The 25,640-nt window shown below is 35.8% G+C and overlaps 1 long non-coding RNA gene across 3 annotated transcripts; it reads left to right on the plus strand.

Moving 5' to 3' along the window:
- The first annotated feature begins 9,528 nt into the window (after positions 1 to 9,528).
- On the plus strand, positions 9,529 to 23,641 carry LOC110598178 (uncharacterized). Of its 3 annotated transcripts, none has more exons than XR_002484024.3 (4): positions 9,529 to 10,080; positions 10,486 to 10,548; positions 12,217 to 12,304; positions 17,431 to 23,641. It is a non-coding gene; the product is annotated as an uncharacterized LOC110598178 (long non-coding RNA). The 3 variants fall into 3 exon arrangements; XR_002484023.3 differs by having other exon boundaries at positions 9,537 to 10,080; positions 10,486 to 10,545; XR_013436564.1 differs by lacking the exon at positions 10,486 to 10,548 and having other exon boundaries at positions 9,677 to 10,080.
- The last annotated feature ends 1,999 nt before the right edge of the window (positions 23,642 to 25,640 follow it).

Consider the following 25,640-nt stretch of genomic DNA (forward strand, 5'->3'; position numbering starts at 1 on the left):
TCCTCTGCAAACAGTCTATCAGTTACAATTCGTAGTGTTCGAATAGCTGCACCATTCTAAAGAAGTTCTGGAATAAAAAAAAAAAGTCAAGCAGGGGGTCCCAGGAAAATTCAACCCGCATGCCAACTAACAGGAAGAAAGAAAAAGGCAGGGGGAAAAACCCTGTCTTTTGTTGTAAAAAGAACTAATGAAGCTGCTGTTAGAACTGTCCACAGTGACACAACAAGGCTGTACACCCACACACATTGTTAAAGTGCCAGTCATCCTCTGGAATGGGGAAAGGAAGTGCTGTGATTTGAAGGGGGTGGTGGCACACAGTGCTTTTAACCGCTGAACTTTGGAGATCTCAGGGAAGGGCACACTTTGGTCAGAGTTAACTCCCAAAAGTTAGTGCAAAATGCATAAGGTTGTCTACTTCTGTCTTAAAGGAGAGATGGACTAGTGGGGGGTAAAATCCCATTGTCATTATAAATTGCTAATTAAATAATTATCAATTAGATGGGCACACAGAACTCATTCCAGTGTATTCCTTAGAGAGCTGTCAATAAAGAAAAACAGTAATTTTTATTTTTTTTCCCTTTCACAATATTCTTGCCTAGAGGAGCTAAATAGAGATAAAATATAATATATTCTCTGTTCGATGTTTCATGAAGCTTATTATGCATTATTGATCAAAGATAAATACCAATTAGAGCATGCAATCATGAATTTCCATTAGTCTAGTTGTGTGGCACTAATTTTGGCATAACTGAAAGTCATTTTTCAATGAAAGAGGCAATGTTTAGTATTTATTTTCCAGTAAATAAAAAAAATATTAACACTGAATTCTCTAAAATATACACAAATTTTAGGGAAAAAAATATTCTAAATCAGAGGGTGTTGTCCGCGTTTTTATTTGCAAAGTAGTTTCCTTTAAACTTTTTGGTATATATACATATATGTATTTTTTTCATTGATATTAGATAAATAATTTAAAAACATTTAATCATTTAAAAAATAATTAGAAGAAAATAAAAGCATTCAGTCGTAAAGAAATATATATATATATTATATACACATACCAACACATTCATGTATAATATACATCTATATAATATAGACAGCAAATGTATCTTAGGATATTACATATATTCATGTGTATTGTTTATTGTGAGTTTATGAATTTTAATACTTAATCCCATGTATTGGTACAATCCTCAGATTTGGTGAGTGATAAAATCATTTTTCAGTTTTTGGGGTATGACATTTTCCTGAAAAGCAAATCAGCACCCTTAGCATCCACAAAAGCCAAGGAATATAAGATCTGAAAAGATGGAAATTGAATTCCTAAGGAATTCAGTTTCATTTAAATATGAATGGGTTTGTAGCAGTCCTGTTATATATGTAGATCATTTCTGCCTTTGCAGAGAAGTATGGAGCTCTGAACTTGTCCAGTTACCTTCATTTTTAACCAATGAATTTGAAAAGAGTTGTAACTGTGCAAAAAAACTTTAGAAAATTCAGTAGCATGTAACAAAAAACAACTAATGAGGAAAATAAATTTGTTTTAGTAGCTCATGTGAAAAACAATTTTCTTCCTACTAGGATATTTTCTCTTACAAATCTGCATAAAGTTCAATTGTGTTAGGAAAATAATGGTAACATTTTTAAGTTTGACTTTATAAACAGTGATTTATACACAAGAGAGCTGTCTTGATTACACAAACCCAACTTTCCGTATTATATTCAGTTAATTCCCCCCGACCATTGACAGAATGTGTCTCTGATAAGGGCCTGAGGCCCCTATGAAACAATAGTTTACTTTTGGGGACTTGGGATCCATGGACATCTCAAAATCTTGAGAAAGCTTCCTTATGGCAAGGTCCTTAATTTGATTTATTTTAAGGAATACTTAATGGTTAAAGGTCCTTACTGTGTTGTTTTATTGAATTCCTGTTCATGGTTCAGGATTGATCCACTTTGGTCCTTCAGCAGGGAGTGGTTTTCCAGGGAGCCCCAGCGGGACTCCAAATCAATAAGGTTAATAGATGTGGGGCCAGACAGTCAGAGGTGATGTGGCTGGCATTTCTGATGCCCATGAAGACAAGCTCTGATGTCACTTTTGTGTTGGCAACAATGTCACGCTGATTACCTGGTGCACGCAGTGGTTGTGTGTTAACATGACTGTGAATGGCCCATTAATCTGAATTATTTTAAGGAAACTAGTTCAGTGGTTAAAAAAAAAAAAAAGAGTGCTCTCTGTGATTTCTGAAATATCAACTGCTGTAGGCAAAAGTAGTTTCCAAGCTTTTTGTATTTTAATATTCCCAGCAATAGATTGTGATCATAAAATGTCAGCCCCCAAAACTAGACCATATTTTGTCTGGGGGAAAAAAAAAACTTTATTTTGTAAAGGGAAGCCCATATAAAGAGGAGATGTGTAACAATCTCAGAGAGGTGAGAGCCTCTATCAATCTAAAAAACCCTATTTTCTTTAGTCATCTTTACAAAGCAATATGAGATGGAAGGTAGTCAAGGAAAGAACACAGTCCAGTTTTATTCCTACTGTAGCCTAATAATTGTCTTCTTAAGAAGTCAGTATACAAAGTTGGCAATCTCCCCAAAGTCTATAAAGTATGCTATTTCTAGTCATTGCATGGGAACCAAAGAACTGCATCTAATGCAAAGAGATTCATCTCTCCCCCCAGTGCTTCACATTAATAACTATGTAAACAAACAAATACATGAAGCAAAAGTCTTCTTAAGTAATAATTTGACCATCTGTCCTTGAAAAACAAACTTTGATGTTATGTATCATTTGAAATAATAAATACTGATTTTATTGTACAAATTAAAGGAATACCTTTGCCATGATGTCATTCACAGAAGGATCTGATTGACAATTTCCTATTTTTATGAATTTTCTATTATTATGAACTCTTATTTACAAACAAATCCCAATGAATAATCTGAAGTTTTTAATCCTCCAAGAATTTCCTTTGCAACCTCTCTAACGTTCACATACCCATCCTGAGTATCCACAGCCTTATTCTACTGCTGACTGATTTGCCATATTCTGAAGGATTTATAGTTGCTAAAATTCTGGGAACATCACTTGTAATCATTATTCTCTTTACGCAGGTTTTGCCAGTGGAGACAGAATGTATAAATGTGCAAAGGAAAGTGGCAGATGGAACTATAGCATTCTCTTTGTGTCTCTTGGTCTCATTAAACCTGCGAAATAGTAAAAACATATTAGGTTAACTTGCAAATGCTTCAGGTCTGTAAGAAACTAGATTTTTAAAAATATTGCCAAGCATTTCTCCGGTAATTGAGTTGCAATCAGTTAGTATTGATCATTTAGCTCTTTCTTTTATGATGAGGATGTTAATGATCCTGGTGATGATATAATATGCACAAAATAATGGAAATGTGTCCTAATAATCTGAAGAGAATTCATTTTTATGCCAAATGTGTATAGGTTTGCGTGGTGGTTTTGTAACACCAGCCAAGAAAGAGACAGGAGCAAATATCCTGAACTTGTAACCAAGCCAGGAGGGGGAATTTCTTTAATCTTAAATTACCTTTCCAGTTTTCATTTTAAAAATGCTACCTAAGCTTGTACTGAAGTTGAAATTGTTTGCTGAATATAAATCCCATTTTTTTCTTTTAAGGGTCTATTATACTTATCTTCCACAAGAAAATCAGTTATTTTGCCAGTTGCACATTTTTTAAAAATCATGCCTAATTTGAATAAATTAACATATTTTGCTTTCAAAAATTAATTCTAAAAAAAGGAACGATAACTAGGAAAGCCATTTAAATTGTGCATTTTATAAGAATAGAGAGGAAGTAAAAAAAACTTTGTCATTCATGGGGGAAGCTCAGCTAATTTTATGTGCTTCTTCGATGTAAATTTGAGGGCTGCTTTAATTTCAAAACATACTTTTGCACTTAATAAGGGAGACAAAAGAAACTTTGAACTGGGCATCCCCAGTTTGTTATCTCGGGATGTTTTGGCTTCTCGAATGTGAGAACGTGATTGTTTTTATTTCCGAGGAGATAATAACACTGAAGCAATAAAAAAGAGTCAAGGCAGCTTCAGCAGCACAGGAAGTTCACAGCCAGAGACTTAATTTCTCACACAATGTACTGTGCAATGGGCCCATTAACATAGATGAATGGGCTCTTTAAAGGTTTTTTTTTTTTTTTTTTTTCCTTCTTCTCCTTCTTCTTCCAAATATGCAGCTGTCCCTGAATGGTGATATGTTAATAAGGTACACTCTTGCCCATTCTTCAGGTACTTGGGCATTCTCTACACAGGTAATCTCTATATAGGGAAAGCTATTAGGGGGTTGTATCTGAGGCCACACCTTCAATTATATTAACACCTGCACTGATAATCCCAGAAAGGTAAACTAGTAGGGGGCCTGTGGCCTTAGTCCACCCCTTTTCTCCCTACAAGGATACATCTGGGAGAGGAGGGGGAGAAAGAAGCAGAAGGAAAAGAAAAAAAAGGAAAGTCACTTTTATTACACATCAGTGGGAACCTTCTAAAAAAGCTTTCATGCCTAGGAAATTGTTATTTCTTCAAACAGCTGACAGCCTGCAGAGGAAACTCTTAATGGAAACCCAGCTCCGGCATTGTTATGCAAGGCCCTCATGTAGATTCAGGGGGGTGGATTAAGTTAGTTTCCAAAGGGCCTATTGTGTGCCGCATTAATTTGCAAGGCTCTTGATATGTGAGTTTGAAGGTTTACAACCTCAGTGTTTACTTAGATGAACCACATCCTAGGTTTGTTTATTTCCGTCTGCAGTCTCTTATTTCCTAGTAAATGTTACATTTATATTTGTTAACAGCAAGAATGTTTTTATAGATCTGAAAGAAATAATTGCACATTCTTATATTCATTCATGCCAAAAGCCTTGATCCTAGTTCTCTAGGGTCACCCTTCACTGTTCTGTGTGTAAAGATTAAACAGATAAATTCATTTCCAAAGAATATTTATGCCACCTAGCCACACAGCAGCGTGAAGACAATATCTTTAGGAATGAATGTTTAATTATAGCTTATCCCAAAGTAGTAACTTCCTGTGAAATTTGCATAATTGCCCCTTGTTTCTTTCATAAAGCAAGATTATAAATCCGTGGCCTCCAAAAACCTATGCCTTTCAATTACAGATGAACAAATCTCCTCTAGGACTGATCATCCCTTTCTTTTGTCATGGTTTGAATGGTTGCTTGGAAAGGGTCACTCACAATTTTCCAATTGTGTGTTTTAAGAATGTTTTCAAATTATTACTTGTAAACAAGTCTGAGTGGTGTGTGAGATATAGAACCCTCCAAAAGCTCATTTTTCAAGTGTAAATTGCAATCCTTCATTCAGAAACTTTTTCAGAACTATCCCTAACTCTCCTTCTTTTTTTCCCTGGATTGTAAAGGCAGTTGCTAACATGAATTTAAAATTCAATATGAATGGCTGTGAAAGAAAAAAAAAAAAAGACATGCTCATTGGAACCAGCTCTGGTCTTAATCTGGATTTAGGGGCTTAATTGAATAGAAGTACATTATGCTTGAACAACTGAAGTTTCTATTATTTTGAAATCTTTTTTTTTTTTTTTTTTACAGAAAACACCGCCAATAGCACTTTGAATATTTTATTACACATTTTCTGTTTTTTATTAGTATTGGGAAGTCTTACAGTTGATTTAAAATATAGCTATCTGTGGAATTATTCATGTGAGCGTTTACACGGAACAAGTCTTGTGATATTGTGATGTGGTGAGATCATTTATTTTCTTAGAGACATCAGAGACCAGGACTCCAAGTGACCTTAGACTGGTCTTTAAACCTCTTCCAGGCCTTAGTTTTTTCTTTGTAAAAAAATTAGAGCAATAATCTGATTTCTAGTCTTTAAACAATCACCTTCTACTGATCCCACTTAACAGACACTATTTCTCTCTTAGTGCAGAACTTGGGATAAAACCCATATACCTTGATCCTTTCCTCCTCCCAATAATCCTAGTTGCCAATCATCATATAATTATAAGATTGTGTATTCATTAACATTGGTCATTACTATCACCATTTTTCACCTACTAGCCTTTTAAAAATTATGCCAAGGGAAAATTGTTGAATTGGAAAACTGTAGTTAGGGAATTCTGACACGCCCAATTGAAATGCATTGGTTCACAGCAGTGAAACTTAGAGGTAAATTGTCCAGATCTGCTCACTTTTAGCCTAGGAAGCAATTGGGAAAGGTGAATCTTACTACAATTGTATCTTTGATTGTTTGGTTGTTTTTATTTTCATCATGCCATTCTCTAGGCTGCTCCTATATATCCTGAAAGGCCGTCCAACCAAAAACAGAATTTAATTGATTTATTCAGTAAATATTTCTTAAGCAGCTTTGTATGCCATGTAATAAGCTAAGTACTAAGGATACAGATGTAAGGGAAAGAATGACCTCTGCCCTGGTGTAGCTCATTATGGCACAGTGCCCAGCGTAGTGTAGACAATAATAAGTGCTTATTGAATAAAGGAAAGCATGTGTGTACAGATGGACACATGAAAGAAATATATCCTTAATGAATTTATGGTCTTTATTAAGCAGATAAATTACAACATTTTAGTTCAGTTAATTTTAGAAGTAGTTTATTGAACACCTTCTATGTGCCAAGCATGAGGTTTAGCCCTGGTAATTTCTGTTAAGAAAACACAATACCAGAAAAGATTGATGTAGTAAAGAGAGAGCTGTTTTATGGTTTGTACTATTAAATACTTCTCAATAGACATAAATTCCAAGTGCTGTATATGCTGAAAGGCTGGCTAGTCTATGCTTTGCTTAGTGCACATTTGATTTTGACCTTGGAGTTGTTACGGGAGTGGTACATAATGAAGTTATAATCTTTGAACAACAGCAACAACACCAAAAAAAAAAAAAAAAAAAAAACCAAAAAAACTGGGACTTCAGATGCTCTTCATATGCTGCATAAAGTTCTCCCATAGTTCAGGATATTGTGTCAAAAGAAAAAAAGAGAAATCAATTTGTAGTTACTGTACAGATGATGATAGTAATAATGGTGAAGATGACAATTGTCTTTACTACTTGCCTTTCTAAATAAAAAATTCTGACCTGAATGATTGAATAACTGATTACCTGATTACATTTTACCAGTAGACCTTTGAACTAGGCACTATTTCCTCCATTTTACAGAAGAAGAAACAAGTTTAGAAGAATGAGATAAACTTGTTCAAGTCCCAAATGTGGCAAATGATAGAAGTGAGATTCCAAGTCAAGTTTTCCTTATGCCTCAGTCTCCTCTCCACTGTGGCATTGCTATTACCCTATACTAGTGGCCAAAGCACTCCTGATCCTTAGGCCTGCTAGAGGCGAATTTTGTCCTTCTGCAGTTCCTTAGGGGAAGACTATACATGAGCATCAATTGCAGCCTACTACAAGTACAGCTTTCAGGGCTGCAATTCATCCAAGATAATTTGGTTAAGCTCTTGTCCTAAGTCTAGAAATACCACATTTTTATGGAAATAGCTGCAGCCATTTTAGAACCTTCTAATAGTCTATCAAGCAGAAGTGCTTCTTAAAACTAAATGGTTGTACATGTGTGTGTAATGTCACCACAAGAATAGATGGCAAAGGTGATAATGAATGAACTCTGAGTAGACAGAATTTGCAAAGCAACCTGTTTAGAGAATGACACCTGCTTGTCATTATCATGGCAAGAAGTATGAGAGCTTCTAGATCTGAGCAAGAACATAGGGGACACATAATTTTCTTACTCTCCCAGAAGGCAAATTCATACAGGGAGGGATGGATAAGGAAAAGCAGCTGCAAGCAGACTGGGATTAGATGTCTGATCCCAACTTTGACAACTGTAAAAACATATCTCCTCACTGATGTCATTCCTGGGAAGGCTGACATAATGCTTTGAGGTTTGCAGAAAGCACAGTCTCTTCAGAATTCTGGAGTGGCCATTTCTTGTTTTTATACTAGTTGGAAATTGCTCTTATAGTTTGTTTACATTTGTAACCTTATTCACAGATTGGCCTGTATGCGAAGACTGATTGGCCGACTCAGCCTCAAATTTTATTGAAAATAAAATTGACTTTACAATGTCTTCTTAAATCACAAATAAAACTAACTCTTGTATCTATGATCAAAGGAAGATTTAAAATTCATTCCTATTTAGTCATTTCAAGTACAAGTGCATGGTAATAATGAGTGTGTATTTATGAAGTTCAGCAAGAGAGCATATTTTCCCCCTATGTATAACAATCCTACCCCTCTCTCTCTCTCTCTCTCTCTCTCTGTCTCTCTCTCTCTCTCTCTCTGTCTCTGTCTCTCTCTCTCTCTGTTTCCAACGCTGTGGATCAAACCCAGGACCCAAAACATGCTAGGCAAGCACTCTACCACTGAACTACACCCTCAGTTCAAAACAAATTTCAAAACCTAAAAATCCTAAAAATTTTGATTTCTGGCCTTCATGTGGTCTGGTTGAAAGAGGAGATGATTTGGTACCAGATGGCTCTGGGAACAAATCCTCACTATCACAGTTATTGTGTAGCCTAAAGGCAGTACCTTAATCATTGGGCCCCTGCCCTCCCCTGTGTCAAACAAGAATGAGAATGTCTACCTTTCACGACTACAACAGGAGTTTAATAAAATATACAGGAAACATTGAACCCAGTACTTATTCTAAAGGTTGAATAAATGGTGGTCACATTGTAATGATGATCAGATGTCCCAAAATCAGGATGTCAGGGGAAGAATGCAAAAGAAAGCCTTTAGAAATGGAAAAAAGTAATACAATAGACAAAACAATAATTAAAAATGGTCAGGACTGGGAAAAGGAGTCAACAAGTCAAAAAGTCCAAATAATTAAAGATAAGGGCACCCAGCTGAAAAAAATGTGTCCATGTAGTACTATTTCAACTTTTGGAATTGTGTTTTCATAAATAAACAAAGTGCCCCAGCAAAGGATGAAAAAAAATAAAAGCAACATTATGAAAACTATGGGAGAAATGAAATAAGACCAAGCAAATTAGATTAAATTGTCTTAGAGCCGTAGAACAATACAAAAAAAAAAAGAACAATATGGTAAAACAAAAACCCTGGGAAGTCTTGAGAAGAAGACAAAAGGAAAACAAAGAAACATGGGAAAGACAGACAAAAGCAAACCCAAACAGACAATAAAGGGTTGGAGCATACATTTGTTCAATCCAGTAGAACACACACAACTGTGCTTTCAATTCTGACAGCAAAAGGATATTTGAATAGAGAAAAGGGCACACACATTTGAAAGCAGTGATTTCTAAAATTCTCAGGTTGAAAAGGGGTGCTTTATTTAAGTATAATATATGTGTCTGTATAATATATGTGTCTGTTTCCAAAGGCAAAGAACTTGGGGGTTTTGGCATGGATAGACCACGTGCTGTCCTTTCTTTTTAACTTCCCCATCTGGATAATAGAAATGAGAAATTGGATTGTTTCCTCCTCTACCCAATCAGAGAAGGTAAATGTTCACACTGCGGTTATGTCAACAGATATGGTAGATAGCCCATCTAGTCAAACAATCACAAGCATCATTTTGCTGAGAACAACAAAAAGAGCCCCAGCCACACACCGGAGTCACTAAACATCCTTTGGGGGGATCAATGCCTTCTCTCTCTATAGCAGAGTAACACGTGCATGTCCCCTTCAAATCTTAAGGCACGGAGACTCTTTGCTGAATATTCACTCCTCATTGAAATGAAGCAGCTGCTGTTTACTATTTGTTGTTGTTGTTGTTATTTTTCCCGATTGCTCCAATTCTAAAACCCACCATTCTCCACCTCCCCTAGCTGTTACAAATCCCTCTGCTCATAGCTCCATCTCTTTGAAATAGAAAAGGTCTCAGGAACCATCTGGTTCCGTGCGTCCTTAACGCTGAGGCCCCTCGCCTGCAGCTGGAGGCAGCTCTCTGCTCAGGCTGCAGTGCAGAGTGACACAGGCGAGCGACATCGTCACTGAGCACTAACTTCTGTGACAGGAGGCAGACAGTGAAAACCATTTCAGAACCTCGGCACGGCGTGAGACAGGCGAAGGTAATTCATCCGTTTCTATATCCAATTTTTGGAAAAATCAAATCTATCCAACCGAGCAAAGGAGGGTGGGGTGTGTGTTTTCTGTAAAAAAACTGATAAGCCAGGAGATAAATTCACCAATCAGCTACAAATAAAGTGCAAACACAGAAAGAAAAGAGCCTCTGAGCTAGGAGGAAGTTAGATGATAGATCTCTTTATTTTTAAATGAAAGTCTCATGCACCAGGAATGAAATGTTTTTTGAGATACATATAAAAAGGAGTGTTACATAGGAAGTCAATCGTAGACTAATATCTAGTAGTGGAGGAGGGGCTTTTGTCTTACCGGAATATCCAAGTTGGAAAGGACTTTAGAGACCATCTACTTTGTCATGAATGATCACATCTAATACTTTTCCTTTTTTAAAGGGGTAGCTGCAAAGTTTTGGACAAGACCTCTGCAGGCAACTGGAAGCACAGTGTACCCAGGTGGTGGGTCTCGTCTGTGGCAATATATTTTTCTGTCTGTCCAATTGAATATGGCTGTAAAGGGAATAAAACCCCATGTAATCTCCAGCAGTGACAATTTAATCAGTTGTATGAGGGGGAAAGAAGCAGAGCCCCCTCATTTTAATATTTGCATATTTGATTTTGGCATTAGGGAATGGAGGTTGTTTTTCTATTGCTTTGCACTGCATTTTAATTTGTAACCTTTTTTATGAGCAAATTTTGACAGTGCTAAGAATTACTAAGTCAACCAGGTCTGAAAAGAGATTCATAGATTCCATTTCTGAAATGAGGCACTCGAGGTCGTATGCTTTGTGTTAGTATTTTCCCGAAGAAAATGTATGTGCCCAATGTGGCTTCTAGGCTTCCAGCTTCGTATGTGATGCCTCTGCTGTTTATTCTGAGATCCTCTCTGAAAATGAAGGCAAACTCTTGGTGGACAATGCAAAAATGCCATAATAGGAACCCCTTTCTGTTAACATTACTTAGAATGGCAAATCTTATAACTGCATCGGTTTCTAAGGAAGTAAGCTTTCTAAAATGCTTTATATATACAGGGGTCAATTTTTAAGGGCTTATTGAGGAACAATAAATATAATTAAATTAATAAAATTCCACTGTTTGTATGACTGACAGAATGATATTATTGCCTATAATGTAATAATAGATTATGGAATAGATGTTAAGATAAATAACATGCAAGTAATTTGAGCTCGTCATCAATTACTCCTGTGTTGCTCCCATGAGTATATTAAAAATCTCGTCAAAATGATGTTGGATTTGAATTACTGGAACATGGATAGCTGTTTCTTTATGCATCAATGCATGGTAGCCTCTACTTGTGAAAGTCCCAAAAGTATGTTGGGTAATTTTTTTTTTTTTTTTAAGGATAGTGCTCTACTTGATTAATGATTTAGAATCTCCTTGTCACAATTGAATGAGCTCTAAAGCCAACATTTCACTGGAGAAGAAACATATTTACTTTTTTTTCTATGTAATTTTATTTTTAAAAAGATTAAAGTTTCGGAAGCTTTGTGTGTTCAATTTCATATATGTATATATTCCCATACACATGTGCATTGACCTATGAGTATATTTTTAAAAGTGGTCAATATATTGCTCAGCAAATTGTATGAGTAATAACAGAATTTGGAATTAAGAAAAGTCATAGCATTTTATTCAAAAGTGGAGCAGATTGTCTTTTTAATTTATGTCCTTGAAAAGCATACCAGTAGCAGTACCCAGGCAGCATTAGATGACAGGTATACAATCCTTTGGGACTGAGCACCGATTAACATTAAACTCAAGCACATAACGGGATTTGAATATGTTCTTGTTTATTCAAATCTGCATTCTGATGATCGCCCTTTCAAAGAGGTTGCATATATATGAATATGTGATCCAATGATTTCATATTCAAATTAACCCAGTTTCTTTGAATATGATCTAATGATTGAATGATCCCCCAGACACTGCAACTCCTCAGGGAGATCTGCTCATGCCTCAGTGTGTTTTCTCAAGGCCTGGAGAGTACTAGATCTGCCCAGGAGTGCCTGGAAGCTCTGGAGCTCTGCTCTACCTAAACAGTCTCGGGCTTTAATCACGATGGCTAGGTTCACACTAAAGCAATTAACCATATGATTGCTTCCACAGGAGCTCAACCTCATCAGCATCTTTCCTTCAGGCAAACTGACAATACAGGATCTAGTCAATGACTCAAGTGGATTCAACTATCGAAGAGGTACAAATCTCGAATACACAGTCACACAGTCAGACTAGGAATATGCATCCATCCCCAACCCAGTTTTTACAAGTTGCTATTTATAAATCAATAGTTTAAATAATTAAGGTAAAATAATTGTTCCATTAAACAATTAAGTGTTGGCAAGTATCAGAATGTAGGTAGAGAATTCCAAATAATAGTATCTGTGTTAGTTTATTGATTTATATGGGAAGGTTGTTTGTTTATCTTGTGGGGGATGGGGGTAAGAGGGCTGCAACTGGGTCATGTTAGTTTTCCAACATTAAAATAGGATTGATTTGGAGAATTTGAAAAAAGGTAAAAATGCCTGAAAAATGGGATTTGTCATTGAATAGGTAACTTTAGAAAGGTACGTGCATGTATGTATATAAGTGTGTACCTTTTTAACCTCACTTAAACTTAGGCTTTCACTAGTTATTGCTGGACTTAATAACATGTCAAATGTGAACCTAAAGCTTTCTAGCAACCTATTCTTGGTACTCTAATGAAATATTTTTTGCTGGCCTATTAATGGCATTTTTTGGTTACTAGCCCTTGAAATGATTTCTCCCAAAGTAAGCTATTAAAGAATTTTTAGTGTTTTCCAACTTAAAAGCTGGAAATAAATGCCACATCTGGAAGACAGAAGTTTTCCAATGAAATCGTACTTTTGTAACACCATGTCATGTATTCTAATGTTCCTCAAGTGTGATAGGCAAGGATTGTACACTCCCAAAACACTAAACATTTGATGTTACCAGTATGTAGTGTACAGAAATTTGGGAGTTTGTGTGAGTCTGATGATACTTTTTGGGTTGTACCCCAACCTGAAAAGCTGACATACAAATTGTCATGTGAAACTTGTTTAAATCAAAAGATCTACTCCCAAACAGATTTTCATGATTTAGAATATGACCATTAATTTCATTTTCAAAAAAAAAAAATGCATTTATTATATTTTAGGCTTGATGGTATGGGGGCACCTCTTAAATAAACACATTTATGCAATTAAAAGGGAAACTTTTCTTTTGAGAAATATTAGCTTGGCTTATTAGCTTAGCTTATTTTGATTCAGAACTTTCGACAAAATTGGACAAAACTTTTTTCTAGATCTTATTTTTAAGCACCCAAATCCAATGATTCCTCTTGTTTAGATATTGAGATGTATGAATAAGCAGTTTATCCAGTGCTTTAAAGAGTGTCCCAATCAAAGCTGACATTCAACCTAACTCCTCATCTTTAAAGCAGATGTTCTGAGAACCTAGATCAGCCAAGAGTGTCTTGGGCACAGGAAGTCAGACACCTAGGAACCCAGGGGGGAAATGTGACTCTCTCCATTACCGAGAGAGAACATACTAATGGTGGTCCCTACACATGTATTCTGATTTTCTAAGATTTTCTAAGAGCCCATCCGCTTCCCCTTCCCCCTTATTCTTAAAGAAAAATGGACACATAAATAAGTCTAAAACCACTAGTTAGGGAAAAACTTTTGGCAATGAGGAGTTTAACTGCAGGAATGATCAAAAGATCTATGTGCCCAGACCCTGTGCCCAGAGCTCCTCCTTGCAGTAGAGGAGACTGTGTCTCCAAGCCCAGCTCTCTGCTCATTCTCTTCCAGTCTATTCTTGGCTGTGGATTCCCTTGTGCTCTTTGTACACTTTAAGTTTAATTTTGCATTTAAAAACTCAATTGGCTCATCTGTTAAGCATTAAGCAGCTCCCTTTTGAGCCACAGGGGGAGCCCTGGGAAAACCCACAGCTGCTGGAACATGGAAAATGGGTTTAAAAAAACAAAACCATTTTGGAACTTTAAAGCATTTTAGCAGCCGTGGATTTCCCAATCCTTACCCCCCAAATGGTTCATCTGTTTAACTTTTATCTGGTATTGGAAAACACAAACCAGAGCATTAAATAGCCCTCAAATGACTTTTTGTTTAATACAAAATGAAAGTAAAAGCTAAGCAAGCCATGTGGGGAGATCTTTGGGAGAGCTATGGCCTGAAATACCTACCAGCACTTTCTCCCCCCAGTCTCAGAAGCAGTTCTGCACGCTGGGCTTGCCGGCTGGAGCCAGGAACTTTTCTCCTATGCACTAAGACAACCCCCCAGCCCCTCCAAAAGGGGGAGAAAAGTCCAAAACAAATCCAAATCCCAGCTTATAAAATGACAATAACCATGATGGGAATGTTAGGAGGCTGGGAGATTAATGAAATGCTCAATCAAGATTTTCAGTTTGGCAATGGATTGTCATTGATGGAAAATCCACATCTGATTACAGTTGGATAAGCTCAGATAAACTTACATTACTCTTTTTTTTTTTCCATGTTCCCCAAATATTCCTCTAACAAGCATGAAGTCTCCCTGTGGTGGGGCTTCAAGCCCTGGGGTTAGATATCCATTTCTTTGAATCATGGGAAGACATTCCTTCTAAAATGACAATATCCAGTGGAAGGGTGACTGTAAGCTGTTTATATACTATTAGTGACTAACAGAGGCAAGAGCATTACATGGTCATACAAAATATGGCAACGCTGAGTGAACAGAGGAGATGTAAAAAGAGATGTGTGGACCTTATAATTCTGTCCAAGGAAATTTCTTTGGCCCTAGTGGAACCTAAAAGAAGCAGCTTGTTTTAATCAAGGAACATAAATATGGGTACTGGAAGTTGGAAGTGACACAAGACTTTAGCACTAAGCTCCAGCTCAGGATTAGCTGGCTGAAGAGAGGCAGAGGAATCCATGGGGGTGGAATGAAATGCCCCTGGGAAATGGGAGAGATACAGAAGAGATTCTGTACTTCCCTTCGTACAGAATGGCCCTGAGCAGACTCTCTAAAATTCTCCTATAGAATTCACATTTTTTACCAACCCACTGGGACTGTGATAGTCCAAATCAGAGGAAGAGTCAGTCAACATTAGATTCATGAGAAAAATGAGTAATTTCTGATTGCAATCGAATTTTTGTCACAGGATATCTTCTTTGAGGTGTCAGATATTCATTGGGGTAGGGATAGGATAATCAGTTTGTGAAGAACAAGTTCATAGAATGTGTTCTATATGTTTTAAAATATGATATTTCAAAGTCCTCAATTTCAATGTTATTTTGTTATCTCCTCATCTCTTTATGTCCAATATATTTATTATATGATTATATAAATATAGATATGACATTATAATAGGATTGAGTATATTTTGTATATTACTCAAACTTTATAACACTATGCTACAAGAGTCTAAACAATTTCTAAAAAGTGAATATTAATGAAATAGGAAAACAAAATTATTGTGGACAGGGAGTTACACATTCTATCCTCAAGCCAGACACATACACTGACAAATTCTGAAATGATGAAGAATTTGGGTAGCATCTTTGGTTTTAAAGGTCCAGAGAAAACATCAGTTTTCCCTATTGTCAAACTCAAATAGTAAAGTTTCAAACTAAGATAAAAACTAGTGATAAAATTCTATTTAAATAGCTATTGGAGAAGAGACTATCTTCTTTTTTATATTATCTTAAAAATTTCTTACCAGGGTTGCAAATCTTCATTGAACACCTACTAAGTGCAAGTAAAATAGTAGTTGATTAATATGTAATTTCACGTGTTCAGAGATAATGCCAGTGAACTATTTTTTATGGGTTTAATTGCAAGTGTTCAACTCCTACTTGATCCTGTCAGCTAGAACTGCTGTTCCAAGGGAAGTGTCAAGACCCATACACTGATTAAGAACTCAACTACCATGTCAATTAGAGGCTATTAAACTAAATTATAATTTACAATCAGCTTGCACCATGAGATATAGGGCTAGAAAGTGCCATTCTCTATAAGCAAATGAAATCCATTTTAATCTAGCTTAAGCCCCAAAGAGGAAATACTGGTGCACCTAACTGAGAGGGAAGGGCTAGACTCTGACAATGTAATCAGGACCCCTCTTCTTTCCTTTAGCCTTTGGATCATGGCCACATTCTCTGTTTGGTTCAGAAAGTTTCCCCCATATCACAGGAGTCCAGAGTGCAGATGAGGTCATAGTGCATTTAGCAGTTTCAGAGGGAAGTGTGATCCTCCTCCTGACTTTAATACAAATAATGCTAGAAAAGGTTCGGATAACCTGCTCAGGTAACATGTCTTCCTCCTGGACCAAGCCCAATAGCTAGGAATGATAGTGCATTATAGCTAGGCTCGAGTCTCCTGCACACTGGTATGTGGTATTATTGAATCTCAAAAGAACCAGTTGTGTGGAGCAAAGAAAAATCAGTACTGAAGGACAGAGGATGCAATAGCAAAAAAAAAAAAAAAAAAATCTGAGTAGATAAAAACCAAATAAAGTCTATTATGAATTCGAAGGGAGTTTTGGATTTGGATAGTTCCTCCATCCATACTTTATAAACATATAACACATACTCATTCACTCACTCACTAGGAATCATAAACTATTGAAGTCTAAAGTAAATATTTTATGTCATTTGAAACTTTGCATTTTAAAGATGAGGAAAACCCCAAGAACTAATGTCACAAAGTATTCTATAGCCCTGGCCTATGCACTTTCTACTAGTTTATGTGATTTCATTATATGATGCACATTCATATGCATATATGTGCATCTATACTAACATATATATATATATAATCAGTTCTATGTGTTTTCTACATTTCAATTGAAGACACTAAAAAACTCAAAGCTTACCATATAGTCAACAAAAGTTTTGAATAACTCTTAAATTTAAGAAAATTTAAATGGAATCATATTTATTTGTCTATAACCAAGTTTTCATTTTTTTGTTATTTTTAATATTCACTCATTTGATAAGAAGCATGTATTGAACTATACAGTATTTGGTGGAGTGAGGTTGTGTTCTGTAGTTGTCGATTACCCGTTATTCATATTCCTTTCCTACTTTGGGAGAATCATGTGTTGGGCAGAAATTAACAAGAGAAATTAACAAAAAGTACCGAATTCTTGCTATGAAAGAGAAAGTAGCCTTTTCCCATTTGCATGCTAGATATTTTAAAATGGAGCTTTTGGGAAAGTAGAATAGTAATATGTGGCAAGTTTTGGCCATTAAAGTATTTCTAAGACATTATAATTCACTTCTGCGCAATAATTTACTGGTGTACCTACTGGGCGGGCAGATGTGCCAACTCTATCTGTCACCAAATAATTGTCAGAAGCTGGAGAACCAGGCTCCACCAACGAGTGGGAATCAAGCAAGACCAAGCAGATGAGACACAGCTATGGTCACAGCATGGCACAAGCCTGGTTTAGGACATGACGGTACTTCCTGGGCCACCAGCCCCTCTCCACCAAGAACACTGTCTGCTTCCTCACCTTGCCTTTCTGGAAAGACTTTGAGTCACAATCATGTATGCAAGCTGCTTCTTTCTATTTCTTTGGGGAAAATTCTTTGATTTTATTTTCTAACCAGTTCACAGGCAGATTTTCAATACCTTATTTTTAGGCTCTCAGAACATTTCCTGCTCCTGGCACGCTGTTCCTCCTTTATGAGCATAAAATTGTCTCGAATTTTGCTGAAGATTCTTGCTAGCCTACCATTTACTCTGAGTCTGTCTTTGCTTGAGGGCAAAGTGCCTGTTTATCTTTGTTGTTTTATGTTGTAGACTTTCCTTTAGGGGCCAGGTGATCCTTGAGTGTTCCTTTATATTTGAAAACAGGTAAGAGAAAGTCTCACCTTAGAGCGCCCTGGTGTGCAGGTGCGGCTCTGCAGTTGAGAGGGGTTACTTTTGAGGGGGTGGACTGAGATCTGTAGTTATCTTGGAACTTCTGTATTTCTTGGTTCACCTCAGACATATTATTCCAATTCTGTACAAAAGCCTGAACTTTCCCTGCTTGGGATCAGCATCAGTTTGCTGCTTTCAGCCTTGTTTCTCACCTGTACTGCTCTGAGTAAGTACTGGCTTTCCTTAAGCTGGATGCCCCTTTGGCATCCTGCAGGTCTGTCTGCACCTTCTTGCTAGCTAACAGCCCCAGCACAGGAATTCCAGCTGTCTCTCACTCTGGCTTATGGGTAAACACCTCAGCAAACTCTCCCTTTTAAAAAATTTATTGAAGTTTCTTATGTACTTTCTCTTATGTGCCATCATTATTTCAGTTTGTTACTCTGATTTTTATTATTTTTGTAAAGAGGGTTAATAGCTAGGCTTGTACAAATGGTTTCCTAAGAAGAATATTTAAATACTTAAAAACATGCATAATTTTAAAGTCTTAAAAACTCCTGTGCAGGCTGGGGATGTGGCTCAAGCATTAGTGCACTCGCCTGGCATGCCGGGGCGCTGGGTTTGATCCTCAGCACCACATACAAATAAAATAAAGATGTTGTGTCCACCGAAAATTAAAAAAATAAATATTAAAAAATTCTCTCTTTCTCTCTCTCTAAAAAAAAAAAAACTCATATGCACAAATTACATTGATTTAATCCATCTATTTGTTTCTGGTCTTGGTAAATAGTAATCCATTTGTATTGATGAATTAAATTCAAATAAATAAAGTATATTTTAAGCACTTAGGGTGTTTCTCACTTTATTTTTGATTATGAAATATGGCAAATAAAATATATAGGAAATGACAGAGAATAACGGCTACCAAATACTGATACTTTTACATTGTCTTTAAAGTATTTTAAGAAATAAAATATTACATATATAGTTAAATTCCCCAACTGAATTTCCACTCTAAATTCCTTCCATCTCCACTGAAAATCATTATTTTGAATCAAATGTTTATCATTTTCAGCTGGGCCTATAGCTCAGTGGTAGAGCGCTTGCCTTGCACATCTGAGGCTCTGAGTTTGAACCTCAGCACCACATAAAAATAAATATATTTTCTACAATTAGTACAAGAGGTCATAGCAGTGTTGTTATATTGTTCACCTATAGAGAAACATATGATAAACAACAAGTTGATACTTGGTTTTTGTATTCAAAATTATGGTTTATAATGTTAACCATGCACCTCTAGCTCATTTATTCAGACATTTGTAATATTCCTTTGTATGAACTATGTATATATGTGTGTGTGTGTGTGTGTGTGTGTGTGTGTGTGTGTGTAAATATGCACACAGACATATCTATTCTTTTCGTGATGGATATTCAGATTGCTTAAACTTTTGCTATTAAACAACCCTACAGTGATTTTTGTGATAACATATGAGTTTTGCTTTAGTACTATGTAGAAAAATTTCTTCATGAATCTTACAAATCTTCTGGAAAATAGTTTAGCAGTTTACAAAAAGAACATGAACTAAATATATACTTACTATAAACCCAAATTTATATCCACATAAAATCTGTACCTCACAGCTCTATTTGTAATAGCTTAACCATGGAAATAACCACTGGTCCTCAATAGGCAAAGGGTTGGGCAAACTGTAGTCCTGCATGCTACAGAACACAGTGTAGCAGGAAGAGGGAAACTTTCAGCATTGAGACACCTTCAATGGACCTCAAGGATTTTTGTGCTGCATGGAAAATAAACAATGTAAAAATATCACTCACTATATGACTTTATTCACATAATATTATCTATATAACATGGAAAATAGGATACAGATTGCCAGATATGAGAGACAGCAGGCAGGGCAAGCAGTGGGTATGAGTTTGAGGTGGCACAGGGAGGTCTTTGTGAGGGCGGGCATCCCTCTGTCTTCACTACAGTGATGGTCACATAAGTTTACACATGTGATAAAATAGCATAAAAGTAACATGCAAGACACCATTGCAAATTTTCGGTTTTGACCTTGTCCCATAGTTTGTAAAATGTGGCCATTTGGTGAAACTGTGTGGATGCTAAAGGGAATTTCTCTGTACTATCTTTGCAACTTGCTTTGAATCTATAATTATTTCAGAATAAAAAGGAAAAGGAAAACAAAAAACTTCAAAAAAGACAGCAGTGAGTGTTCCTGGAATCACACCTGAGAGTTTCTGTAGAGCAAATAGGTAAAAGAGAAACCACTGGTCAACTTGAAGGATTCTCCAAAATGATCACATCATTTTACACCTCATCAGCAGGGAGTGAAATTCTCTGCATCTGCAAATTCCTGTGAGAACTTCACCTTGTTAGACCTTTTTGACACATGACACTCTGATAGGTATCTGTTAGATTTCATTGTTGTTTGACTTGCATTTTCTGGAATGCTCATCTTTTCTCTTTAATTCATTGATTGTCATGTGCTTTTACCAATTTTGTAGTGAATTATTTACTTTTGGATTTGTGCCGATCCTTCTTTGTCTCTGTGTAGTTAAAATGCATTTCCCATTCTATGGTATTGTTTTAAAATTATTGTATATTTGTTGACTGTGAGTTAGTTTCCATGCAGACAAATTACCCATTGTTTTTTACCTATTTCTTTCTTTTTTTTTTCTTAGTGGTAAATTTTTTATTATGCATACTCTACCACAATTCAAAAATCCTACTCATATTCCAAAATATTACTAACTACATAATCTTGTGCTATAGTTTGAGTCTGGAACATCTTCTATAAGGCCCATGTGGTCCTGAGTATGTTCTGAAAATGTATATTTGTAAAATATGCTTTTTAAAAGTTTGGATTTCTCTTCTCCATTATTGGCTGTACCGCATTTGTGGGCAGAGTGAATTAGATATGTAATTACACGTGCATATCTCTGTCATTCATCCATCTCTCCTAACACCATTTTGCCAAGTGTGTACTTCTTCCTCTGACTTGATATAAATACATTTTTTTAAAAATCACATTTGCAGTTTTCATACGTATGAATGTGTTTGACTGATTTTGGTTTTTTTTCCCTCATATTTATTGTTATCTCCATGAACCAATATCATTATTATTATATCATAAATATTATTATGGAAATATTTCTCTGATGACCAGTGGTAGTGGGTTGGGAAGGTTGTTAACTATTAATTTTCTGGTTTTTCTTGGCGATTGTTTCCTTTTCCAATATAACTACATTTGTCAAATTTCTTAACCTCTTTTAGAAATTTTTATAGCACTTGTACAGAATATAGAATACTTTTTAGGCAATTGCTAATGTAGAAAAATAATCTCTGTAATTTATTTTGACTTTGGGAAATATAGCAATTTTATTTCTAAATAATGATTAAAGGAGACAACACATTGAGTTGCATATCAAATAGTATAAAAGTCACTATAGTTTTTTTTATAGTATTTATGTACAAATAATTTGGGTACAAAAACAAAATAAGTTTTAAAGTTAGGTAAGTTTTATGTAACTTTACATAGAAAAGTGATTTCAAATAAGTGTACCAAACAATGTCTACTAACATTCCTATAAATATCTACTAACAGTCTAATAAACATAAGTACATTTAAATGGTTGTATGTGGATTGAATTACAATAAAACAATTTGGCAAAAGAGGCCTTACCTCTTTAAATTCAATGTCAAAAAATACAAAGCAAGTTTCATATGTGAAAAAGAATAGAGAAAGATATTAAAGGTTATATGAAATATTCACTTTAGTTCTGGTATTTTGGTTCGCTTTAATCAAATATGAGTCTTTGCCTGATAAACTCAGATACCCACACACTATTTAGTATTTCCCTTTAAATATATAAACATTATTACCAAATCTCAAGCAGAACTCATGATTTTTTGGCACATCTTCCTTCTCCCCATCAAACATATTCTCTGATTAAAGGAATCTTTGATTATTATAGGAAGAGTAATATTTCTGATGTAATGTTTTCTTTATCAAAGAGGAGGTTCACATTATTATTTTCAGAAGATCTTTGTGATATTGAATCCTCCGTCCATGAATATAGTATATACTTTTTAACTTTCAGGTCTGCTTTTAAGCCTTTCAGTAATGTCTTGAAAATTTCTTCATAAGAGAATTAAATATCTATTTAACTTATTTCTAGGCATTTGTGGGGTTTTTTTTATGGTATAATACATGAAATCTACACCTTTTCTGTCAATTACTAGTACAATAATAACATTAATCTTGCACCTAGAAAACATGATAAATTAGTTCATTACTCTTGCTATATAAGTTCTAAGTTGAAAACAATCATGTAGTTTGCAGGTAGAGAGTTGTGTAATTTGAAAATATTTTATAATTTGCTTTATAACTATTTTGAAGACAATTATAAGCATATAAAGTTTATTTTAAATTTCACTTAAAGTTCCCTTTTTATAATTATGCATTGCTTGTGACTTACTAATCATACAATAGCAAACATACATTAACCTCTTACCAGATATTGCCCTAAGATTTATAAATGTATTAAACCATTTAATTGACATGAAAGACTCCATAGAAAAATACTATTATTATATGCTTATCAAAAAGAAAATGAAAGCATAGAAAGTTTAAATCATTTTTTCAAGCTGACACACCTGATATCTAGCTGGCTGGGATTTGAACTCAAGAAATCTTGTTTCAGAATCTGTGAAAATACACTTAACAATATTGTTATATAATATTTCTTTTGAATAGAGTGCTCTATGTTGTCATCCTTCTCATTCCTTTATTGTCTGTAATTTTAGAACAATATCATGCTGATGACACACCATGTTTGGAACAGCATCAACCACCTTAAGCTAGTTTTCTTTCATTCTTTCCTTTGTTTTTTTTTTAAAAAAGAAAACAAACATTAAGCCCAGGGTCTTGATACATACTAGGCAAGTGCTCTAACACTGAGATATACCTTCCCCCCCTCCCGCCCATCTTGAGCTTTGAAGGAATGTACTATCAAATGCTGAAGTTCAGAAGCCACCTATATACTGATCACATTATCATAACTTTGAGTGATGAGTCCCTAAAACTGTTACATTTTACTTCTTGTTATCCACAATAACATTTCTTCTTATTAAGCTTCTTTGGCTAGATGTTTGCTTATTTGTAATGACAAACATTCTAGCTGTCAAAGTGGTATAAACTGTTTCCTCCTAATGGTTGACCTTGGATAAGTCTAGTCTTGTGGAGAAACCCAACAAACAGAAGCAACCTTCAGGATGACAGGTCACCCTGGAAGATAATATGCTTGATGGGAAGAAGGAACATGTACAATAAAATCATAAGTTTTGTTTTGGCCTTGGTAATAATATTTATGCATATAAATGGAAACATTGAATTGGAAGCGAATATCTGAATGCATCCTGCAAGTATGGTGTCTGGGTAAAAGATATATATATTTAGAAGTAATAGACATTGTGGTTGACACTTGTCAATATGGGAATGAATGAGTTTACCTAAAGAGAAAATCAAGCCACTGAGAATTTTTTAAGATATGTCTGTTCTTTACTTGCAGGTGTGACAGCAACTTTGAGGATGTGCAGATATCCAGTTTATTACACATTCAATAAAATATTTTTCTCACCCTGCTTCATCTCCATCAGATTCTTCTGTCACCAATGGCTCTTAAAACACTTCAGTGGGTTTGTACTTCACTCAGAGCAAAAGAAAAAGAGCTTTAATATCAAGGATAAAACTATGTTGTCCACAAGGATCGCATTTACTTCTTTCTTCATCTTCCCTTCTGTCCAAGTAACACTGTTCTACTCCTTTCCTCCAAAATAATTCCCTTACTTTATCTTGTGCCTTATTATTTTCCTCCCTATCCTTTTAGCTCTTTACCTCAAAATCCTAAAGCTGCTTGGGTCAAAGAACCTAGGACTCTTCCAATTCAGGAGAGGACAATGGAAGAGAAGAGAACAGATATCCCACCCTAGAAGGCAGGTCCTCAGACACTCCAGGAGAGTAGTAATTGGTTGTTCCTTCATGTAGGACCTGAAATCCATGAGGAGTGTTTTAAGAAGGAAGATGGGCCCTTCTCTTTGCTGCTGAAGAATATTGAAAAGTGGCCTTTGGATTTGGTGACAGTTGCAAGAGCTATTTTGGTAGCATCATGAGGTAGAAGGAGGCTGGAGTGGGTTAGGGAGGGAGAGGAAGGCAGGGACATGGAGTGAGGGGGTAGGTCATGCACTGGGAAGGTCTGCCTTTAGAAGAGTGGACAGGCAGGAGCTGTGGGGTGCTCGGGAGAGAGGACGAGATTGGTCATTGTTTTGAAGTGGGTGAAACTGGTGTGTGTTTAAAACCTGCGATCTAGTGTACTTTGACCTTATGGAAGAGAAAAGGAGAAAATCCTCAGATCATATCCTGGGAAGAAGCATCGGTGTCTAGAACCCAGAGCCCAGGGGGAGGGGTTTCCCTAGATTGAAGACATATTCTGGACCAAACCAGACAAGGAGGAGGCAGGACCATGGACAGAATGACTGTTGTTTTGAAGATTTGAGGAATTTAGGAATGTTACAGTTCACTTTGATTACTTTGTGTTACTGTTAGTTTTTTTTTCCTGATACGTACTCTTATGTATTTGAAAATCCTTTGAAATTCTAATCTACGATTAAAAAGAAAGGACTGTCGTTCCAATGTTTTTATATGACATTGAAAATAATAGCTAAGCTAACTATTTATTGTCATAACAAAGACCAGAAGCAAAAATCAAAGGCCAGGATCCTAGAGCCTTTCATGTTGACCTCTATTCTATTATAAACTTAAAGATCTGTTTTCCATCAGACACTGCAGGAAATAGGATAGGAGATCACGGGAAGAGAGTATGTCCTGCCAAGGATTTCTAGGCCAGGGGGATTGGTGATGTTACCTAAGAGAAACAAGCAGCTGTTGATGAGAGTGTTCAACAAGAGTAAAAATGCTTTGATGTTGGTGGATTTTTAAAAAAAGAGAAAGGAAGATTTTAGCAAGAAAATATCAAATAATACAGATTGACCAAGGTAATGTCCAGGAAGGAAAGTAACAGAGGGGTGAGTATGAGCAGAACAGCAGAGCACAAGCACCCGGGCTGCTATTGGAGCTGGTGGCATTCATGAAGAGAAATCGTTCTAGTCACAGGAATGTTTTCCTCTTATTTTGGGGATCAACACAGCACCTTGCTCATGAATACTTTGCCCCTGAGTGGCACCCTGAGACTTCACATAAAGTTTAAATTAAACACACTGTTGTTGTTTTTTTTTTAAATAGAAAATGTGATAAATTTAGAAGAATAAACTTTAAATATGATGAACTATTCAGATCCCAGTTTTCAGTGGATATTCTGCATTTCATTCAATTTTCAAATACTCTCTTTTTGCTTTGTAGAAACCATCTTAGAATATTTTTTATTACTCCCCCGGTTTCCTTCCACCCTTCCACTCTAGTCATTGAATTAAAAACTATTATCAGTGCAATGTTATTTACCCTTTCCTGACAAGGTTAAAAGCATTAATTGACCACGGGTGTCAATGGATGTGGTGTGGTAATAATTACAGTAATAAGTAAACAAGCTGTACAGCTACGAACATGATACCCACGGAAATGATCCGT

The sequence above is a fragment of the Ictidomys tridecemlineatus genome, chromosome 3 (assembly GCF_052094955.1).
Source record: "Ictidomys tridecemlineatus isolate mIctTri1 chromosome 3, mIctTri1.hap1, whole genome shotgun sequence".
NCBI classification, from domain to species: Eukaryota; Metazoa; Chordata; class Mammalia; order Rodentia; family Sciuridae; genus Ictidomys; species Ictidomys tridecemlineatus.